Source organism: Lolium rigidum, chromosome 6 (assembly GCF_022539505.1).
Source record: "Lolium rigidum isolate FL_2022 chromosome 6, APGP_CSIRO_Lrig_0.1, whole genome shotgun sequence".
Taxonomy (NCBI): Eukaryota; Viridiplantae; Streptophyta; class Magnoliopsida; order Poales; family Poaceae; genus Lolium; species Lolium rigidum.
The window spans coordinates 229,553,074-229,560,176 of NC_061513.1; positions in this window are offsets into that span (position 1 = coordinate 229,553,074).

Here is a 7,103-nt window from a genome sequence, read left to right on the forward strand (position 1 = left end):
TCATTTAGACAAACTATGTTTTTGGGGAAGATGTTTTGCAAAGGTGTTTGAGTGGAAAACCATGCATCTTCATAGCTACACTAGTGATTCTGAGAAGTGGCAATTTGTGGTAAAACTTGATTTATATATGTTTGTTAAGGTTTTCTTGGTGGCAGGTTGTGTAGGAAGACTCCATGAGTAGGTGCCACTATGTTTTTATTTTTTTGAATTTTTTTGCGCATGAAATGCCTCAATTAGATATGTTAATCTCATTTGTTGACTAGCTACTTGAGGGTAAAACTGAGTATATTGCATTTGCCAGTCTAAGTACTCGAGGGGAAAACTGAGTACAGATAAAATTTATGTATAAGGCCCGAGGTTATAACTGAGTACACCAAACGTCCCAGGGTTAGACTCGTGTCGCGGTGCACGCTGCAGCCGTGCATAGCGGACGCGTGTTGCGGTACACGCCACCTTCGTATTTATAGAGCCCTTTTCCTCTCCCTCGACGCACGTTCTCACTGCAACCGCCTCTCCTGTCCCATCATCTTCTCCACAACCGAAGAAAAACCCCGAAGAAAACCGCCGGCGATGGAGAAGAATGAGATGCCCATTGTCGGCGCATCAGCCGCCGGCGCATCGGCCGCTGCCCCCGTCCAGGCCCCTGTCGCTGCTTCCAACATAGCAGCCGGCGCATCAGCCGCCGGGGCATCGGCCGCTCCCCCCGTCCAGGCCCCTGTCGCTGCTTCCAACGTAGCAGCCGGCGCATCAGCCGCCGGCGCATCGGCCGCCGCCACCGTCCAGGCCCCCGTCGCTTGGGACCCGTACGAACCAGTGCCGTACGACGCGCCGGAGAACCCCTACGACACCAGCATCGTCGACGACGAGCCGGAGGTAACCCTTTGCTTCCTTGTTCTTATCCCATTTCAATCCTTTTGTGTTAGATCTAGCGTTATTAGGGTTCGTTTGTTCCTAGTTCAATCCATTTGTGTTAGATCTAGCTTATTAGGGTGCGTCTGTTCCTAGTTCAATCCTATTGTGTTAGATCTTGCGTTATTAGTGCTTGTGATTTGCTTTTGTTTAAGATTTGTGCTGATGATGATGAATATTTGGGCACAAACTGATTCAGGGTTTGGTCAGTAAACAATTGGTGTGTTCAAATTTGTTGTGCATGATCTTTGGTTTACTCACTCAAATCCTGGATATAAGTGTGTCCAATGTAACTGAGGCTACCTCTTTTTTTGAGCCCATATTATCATGCATGATCTTTGTTCACTCTCTGTTCCATCATCGTTGCAATTGACTCCGTGTTTTTTGCACGTTCTTTGGTGCTACGTGACGAGGTGCGAGCAGCGACGTCGACGGCGACGACGAGTCCTTCCACACCAAGACTCGTCACGTCCTCGGGAGGCTGCAGTCCGGCCATTACGATGGCCCCTTTGCTCTAGGCATTTACAAGTGCCCCTTCGCAACAGAAGCTCCGCGCCACCGACTTCAACTGCCCGGTGAACCATGCTGAATCCATTGGCAGATGCGGCGCTAGAGTTGGAACGACAGTGAACGTGCATGCGTTCATGGCCAAACACAAAGCACTTGGGATTCACCTGCGCAACCTCCAGGCGAGTCACAGGCGCAACCTGGAGGAGTTGAACATGCCTACTGCACTCTCTGTATGTGACTGCTCTATCTGTAGAGCAGCTTAAATTCATGTAAAATGTAGCTTATGTTGTAGGGTGATGTCTACGGGAGCTTCTATTCTTGTAGACAGTGTTCGGCCTCCAAGAGCAGAGGTTTGTAGAACAGCAGCAAGTTTCCCTTAAGTGGATCACCCAAGGTTTATCGATCTCAGGGAGGAAGAGGTCAAAGATATCCCTCTCAAGCAACCCTGCAACCACAAAGCAAGAAGTCTCTTGTGTCCCCAACACACCTAATAGGTGTACTAGTTCGACGAAGAGATAGTGAAATACAGTGTGGTATGAATATATATGAGCAGTAGCAACGGCACCAGAAAAGTGCTTTGCCCAGGACAGTAAACAAGCAGTAGTAACGCAGCGAGTAGTAACGTGAGTAAAACAAGTAAACAAGCAGCGATAGCGATATTTAGGAACAAGGCCTAGGGATTAGACTTTCACTAGTGGACACTCTCAACGTTGATCACATAACGAGAATAGATAAATGCATACTCTACACTCTTGTTGGATGATGAACACATTGCGTAGGATTACACGAATCCTCAATGCCGGAGTTAACAAGCTCCACAATTCAATGTTCATATTTAAATAACCTTAGAGTGCATGAAAGATCAATTCGACTAAACCAAGTACTAACATAGCATGCACACTTGTCACCTTCATGCTATGTAGGAGTAATAGATCACATTAATACCATCATAGCAATAGTTAACTTCATAATCTACAAGAGATCATAATCATAGCATACGCCAAGTACTAACACGGATGCACACACTCGTCACCATTACACCGTGCGGGAGGAATAAAACTACTTTAATAACATTGCTAGAGTAGCACATAGATAAATTGTGATACAAAATACATTGCAATCATAAAGAGATATAAATAAGCACTTCACTATGCCATTCATAACGGTGAATAAGTATTACGTGAAATATAGACTAAGAGACCCACACGGTGCACACACTGTCACCTTTACACACGTGGGCCAAGGAGTCTCCGGAGATCACATAAGTAAAATTCACTTGACTAGCATCACGACATCTAGATTACAAGCATCATCATATGAATCTCAATCATGTAAGGCAGCTCATGAGATTATTGTATTGAAGTACATAGGAGAGAGATTAACCACATAGCTACCGGTACAGACCCCGAGCCTCGATGGAGAACTACTCCCTCCTCATGGGAGCAGCAGCGGTGATGAAGATGGCGGTGGAGATGGCAGCGGTGTCGATGGAGTAGCCTTCCGGGGGCACTTCCCCGTCCCGGCGGCGTGCCGGAACAGAGACTCCTGTCCCCGGATCTTGGCTTCGCGATGGCGGCGGCTCTGGAAGGTTTTCCGTATCGTGGTTCTTCGCATCAGGGGTTTCGCGACGGAGGCTTTAAGTAGGCGGAAGGGCAGCCTCGGAGGGGGCCTGGGGGCCCACACCATAGGGCGGCGCGACCCCCCCTCTGGCCGCGCCAGGGTGTGGTGTGGGGCCCCCAGGGCTTCCCTCTGGCGGCTCTCGGGTGTTCTGGAAGGCTCCGGGAAAAATAGGCCCCCGGGTCTTGATTTCGTCCAATTCGAGAATATTTCGTTACTAGGATTTCGAAACCAAAAACAGCAAGAAAACAGACAAGCGGCTCTTCGGCATCTTGTTAATAGGTTAGTTCCGAGAAAATGCACGAATATGACATAAAGTGTGCATAAAACATGTAGGTATCATCAATAATATGGCATGGAACATAAGAAATTATCGATACGTCGGAGACGTATCAAGCATCCCCAAGCTTAGTTCTGCTCGTCCCGAGCAGGTAAAACGATAACAAAGATAATTTCTGAAGTGACATGCCATCATAAACTTGATCATACTATTTGTAAACATATGTAGTGAATGCAGCGATCAAAACAATGGTAATGTCATGAGTAAACAAGTGAATCATAAAGCAAAGACTTTTCATGAATAGTACTTCAAGACAAGCATCAATATGTCTTGCATAAGAGTTAACTCATAAAGCAATAAATCAAAGTAAAGGCATTGAAGCAACACAAAGGAAGATTAAGTTTCAGCGGTTGCTTTCAACTTATAACATGTATATCTCATGGATAATTGTCAACATAGAGTAATATAACAAGTACAATATGCAAGTATGTAGGAATCAATGCACAGTTCACACAAGTGTTTGCTTCTTGAGGTGGAGAGAGATAGGTGAACCGACTCAACATAAAAGTAAAAAAGAATGGTCCTTCAAAGAGGAAAGCATCGATTGCTATATTTGTGCTAGAGCTTTTATTTTGAAAACATGAAACAATTTTGTCAACGGTAGTACTAAAGCATATGAGTTATGCAACTTATATCTTACAAGTTGCAAGTCTCATGCATAGTATACTAATAGTGCCCGCACCTTGTCCTAATTAGCTTGGACTACCGGATCTTTGCAATGCACATGTTTTAACCAAGTGTCACAACGGGGTACCTCCATGCCGCACTGTACAAAGGTCTAAGGAGAAAGCTCGCATTTTGGATTTCTCGCTTTTGATTATTCTCAACTTAGACATCCATACCGGGACAACATGGACAACAGATAATGGACTCCTCTTTAATGCATAAGCATGTGGCAACAATTATTATTCTCATATGAGATTGAGGATGTATGTCCAAAACTGAAACTTCCACCATGAATCATGGCTTTAGTTAGCGGCCCAATGTTCTTCTCTAACAATATGCATGCTCCAACCATTAAGGTGGTAGATCTCTCTTACTTCGGACAAGACGGACATGCATAGCAACTCACATGATATTCAACAAAGAATAGTTGATGGCGTCCCCGAAGCATGGTTATCGCACAACAAGCAACTTAATAAGAGATAAAGTGCATAAGTACATATTCAATACCACAATAGTTTTTAAGCTATTTGTCCCATGAGATATATATTGCAAAGGTGAATGATGGAATTTTAAAGGTAGCACTCAAGCAATTTACTTTGGAATGGCGGATAAATACCATGTAGTAGGTAGGTATGGTGGACACAAATGGCATAGTGGTTGGCTCAAGTATTTTGGATGCATGAGAAGTATTCCCTCTCGATACAAGGTTTAGGCTAGCAAGGTTATTTGAAACAAACACAAGGATGAACGGTACAGCAAAACTCACATAAAAGACATATTGTAAACATTATAAGACTCTACACCGTCTTCCTTGTTGTTCAAAACTCAATACTAGATGTTATCTAGACTCTAGAGAAACCAAATATGCAAACCAAATTAGCAAGCTCTAAGTATTTCTTCATTAATGGGTGCAAAGTATATGATGCAAGAGCTTAAACATGAGCACAACAATTGCCAAGTATCAAATTATCCAAGACATTTTAGAGTTACTACATGTAGCATTTTCCAATTCCAACCATATAACAATTTAACGAAGAAGAAACTTCGCCATGAATACTATGAGTAGAGCCTAAGGACATACTTGTCCATATGCTACAGTGGAGCGTGTCTCTCTCCCACAAAGTGAATGCTAGGATCCATTTTATTCAAACAAAACAAAAACAAAAACAAATCGACGCTCCAAGCAAAGTGCATAAGATGTGACGGAATAAAAATATAGTTTCAGGGGAGGAACCTGATAACGTTGTCGATGAAGAAGGGGATGCCTTGGGCATCCTCAAGCTTAGACGCTTGAGTATTCTTAGAATATGCAGGGGTGAACCACCGGGGTATCCCCAAGCTTAGAGCTTTCACTCTCCTTGATCATATTATATCATCCTCCTCTCTCGATCCTTGAAAACTTCCTCCACACCAAACTCGAAACAACTCATTAGAGGGTTAGTGCACAATAAAAATTCACATGTTCAGAGGTGACACAATCATTCTTAACACTTCTGGACATTGCATAAAGCTACTGGACATTAATGGATCAAAGAAATTCATCCAACATAGCAAAAGAGGCAATGCGAAATAAAAGACAGAATCTGTCAAAACAGAACAGTCCGTAAAGATGGATTTTATTGGGGCACCAGACTTGATCAAATGAAAATGCTCAAATTGAATGAAAGTTGAGTACATATCTGAGGATCATGCACGTAAATTGGCTTAATTTTCTGAGCTACCTACAGGGAGGTAGACCCAGATTCGTCACAGCAAAGAAATCTGGAACTGCGCAGTAATCCAAATCTAGTATCAACCTTTCTATCAACGATTTTACTTGGCACAACAAAACACAAAACTAAGATAAGGAGAGGTTGCTACAGTAGTAAACAACTTCCAAGACACAAATATAAAACAAAGTACTGTAGCAAAATAACACATGGGTTATCTCCCAAGAAGTTCTTTCTTTTTAGCCATTAAGATGGGCTCAGCAGTTTTAATGATGCACTCGCAAGAAATAGTATGTGAAGCAAAAGAGAGCATCAAGAGGCAAATTTAAAACACATTTAAGTCTAACATGCTTCCTATGAAAAGGAATCTTGTAAATAAACAAGTTCATGAAGAGCAAAGTGACAAGCATAGGAAGATAAAACAAGTGTAGCTTCAAAAATTTCAGCACATAGAGAGGTGTTTTAGTAACATGAAAATTTCTACAACCATATTTTCCTCTCTCATAATAACTTTCAGTAGCAACATGGGCAAACTCAACAATATAACTATCACATAAAGCATTCTTATGAGTCTCATACATAAAATTATTACTCTCTACATAGGCATAATCAATTTTATTAGTTGTAGTGGGAGCAATTTCAACAAAGTAGCTATTATTATTATTCTCATCAAGTGTAGGAGGCATAGTATAATCACAATAAAATTTACTCTCCATAGTAGGTTGTACCAAAAGACCACTATTATAATCATCATAAATAGGAGGCAAAGTATCATCAAAGAAAAATTTCTCCTCAATGCTTGGGGGACTAAAAAGATCATGAAAACCAGCTTCCCCAAGCTTAGAACTTTCTATATCATTATCAACAATGGTGTTCAAAGCGTTCATACTAATATTACTAGCATGCAAATAAGGTTCCATAGGTTTTTTAATTTTCGCATCAAACAATCCATGTTTTAAATCAGGAAATAGAATAAGAAGCTCATTGTTGTCCATTATGCCAAACTAGTGTAAACAAGAAACAAAAAGATTCAATTGCAGGATCTAAAGGAAATAGCTTCGAGCACACACACAACGGCGACAGAAAAGTTCTGTTACCTGGAACCGAAGTATGAGTGCCTTTTACCTTTCCTCCCCGGCAACGGCGCCAGAAAAGTGCTTGATGTCTATGGGAGCTTCTATTCTTGTAGACAGTGTTGGGCCTCCAAGAGCAGAGGTTTGTAGAACAGCGGCAAGTTTCCCTTAAGTGGATCACCCAAGGTTTATCGATCTCGGGGAGGAAGAGGTCAAAGATATCCCTCTCAAGCAACCCTGCAACCACAAAGCAAGAAGTCTCTTGTGTCCCCAACACAC